The following is a 1,644-nucleotide window of genomic DNA, read 5'->3' as shown; positions in this document are numbered from 1 at the left end:
GTTATTGGGCAAAAAGCCCGGCTCTGGGCGGGGCTTAGAGCCAAACGCTGGCCTGCCTCTGTCTGGGGTTCCTCAGGGACGCAGCCTTCCCTCAGAGACACACCCCCTCTCTCCTTCCTATTGGTCCTTCCAAGTGTTGATCAACAGGATTCCACATTCCGATAGGCAAAACACCCCGTCCTTCACTGCTTCCCTAATTTCAATTCGCTTCTCTCCTTAAAGGCGGCAACCTTCTGGCCGTAGCCAGGGCCCTCGCCCTCCTTACGGAGTGACCATGGATTGGCCAGACACCCCGTCACTCCTGGCCAGTGGGCGGAGCCATAGCGCCTGGGGGCGGTGAATTGGCTGACTGGGCCTCGGGGGCGGGGCAGCGGCTCCTGTCAGCGGGTGAAATGGCAGCGACAGAGCCGGCGGCGGCCGCGGTCCCGGGGGGCGGCTGAGGGGGCCGGGCCGGGCTGCGGGGCGAGCGACGCGGCGGGGCCCGGGACGGCGGCGCGGCCCGGGACGGCGAGGCTCGGCATGGCTATGGCAGCGCGCTCTTCGCAGGTAGGTAGGCGGTGCGGGCCGGGCCTCCCGGGCGCCTTCTCAGGCCCGCGACTCCGCGCTGCGGCCCACGGGGGCCGGGCAAGACTGGGACTCGGGCCCCCTCGCCCCGGACCCCGCGCCGGGAGCCCTCGGCACTCCCAGCACGGACCCTGGCCGTCAGCCTCGGGCCCTGGCCCCTGCCCATCCTCGTTCCGACGCTTCCCGACCCCTCAGGGCCCCTCCCACGACTCCTCCGGGCGCCCTCCGCCCCCACGCCGCCCCCTCCCCGGGAGGGCCCCTCAGGCCCGTGACCCCCGCTCACCCTCTTTACTGACCCTCAGGACCCCTTCCCGGACCCTTCAGGGCTCCCCCAGTCCCCACCCCGCAGACCCGGCCCCTACGAGCGCCCCCGCAAGCCCAGGACCTCCGCCCTCTCTCTGTCCCGATCCCTCAAGACCCCTTTCATCTGTAGACCCCTTGCCACACCATCCCTCCCCTCACTTCACATCCTATCTCTGGGCCCAGACCTGCCCCCGCCCCCAAGGATACCCGTCTTAGAGCCATACCCCTCCCTTCTGACCGCACAGGACCCCTCCCCAGCCTCTGTAAATCCGGATTCCTGCCCGCAGGCCTCACCTCGGCCTGCTGGGCCATCTCCCACCCCCAGCAGCCCCATGCCCAAGGGCACCCCTGAAAGCCACTCCTCAGGGTCATCATCGCACACACTCCCTGATCCTGACCCGTCTTGATCCCTACTTCCTGAAAATCCACCCTCACCTCATGCTCAGGACCTCCCAACAGATGTTCTGAACCCCACTCCTCACCTAAGGGACACCCACCTCTGTGAGGGCCCCACTCACATGCACACACACACACACATCCGGGAGGCAACAGAGCAAAACCCATGAACCCCCAACAACTCATACTGATAGACACCCTGGGCCCCTCACACACATTCAGGAGCCCTTCACACACGCACGGACAGACACTTGGATCCCCAGCACACGCAGAAAAACTTAAGACCTCCAACACAGGGCCAGGCAGTTGGGACCTGCCCCCGTCAACGCGCGCGCACACACACACACACACACACACACACACACACACACACACACACAC

The 1,644-nt window shown here is 66.5% G+C and overlaps 1 protein-coding gene across 7 annotated transcripts in view; it reads left to right on the top strand.

Annotated features, from left to right (window-relative positions):
- Positions 1 to 394: 394 nt before the first annotated feature.
- The window catches only part of EVI5L (ecotropic viral integration site 5 like), a 29,973-nt gene continuing 28,723 nt past the window's right edge, over positions 395 to 1,644 (top strand). For 2 of the 7 annotated variants that reach the window (XM_027085748.1, XM_027085742.1), the window contains exon 1: positions 395 to 546. The gene's annotated coding sequence lies outside the window, so the exon portion shown is untranslated. The remainder of the gene's footprint in view (positions 547 to 1,644) is intronic. The other 5 variants (XM_027085744.1, XM_027085743.1, XM_027085746.1 and 2 more) reach the window with 3 other exon arrangements.

Source organism: Aethalodelphis obliquidens, unplaced genomic scaffold (genome assembly GCF_003676395.1).
Source record: "Aethalodelphis obliquidens isolate GAN/ISIS:26980383/991018 unplaced genomic scaffold, ASM367639v1 scaffold53, whole genome shotgun sequence".
Lineage (NCBI taxonomy): Eukaryota > Metazoa > Chordata > Mammalia > Artiodactyla > Delphinidae > Aethalodelphis > Aethalodelphis obliquidens.
This window is presented reverse-complemented; position numbering and strand designations above follow the sequence as displayed.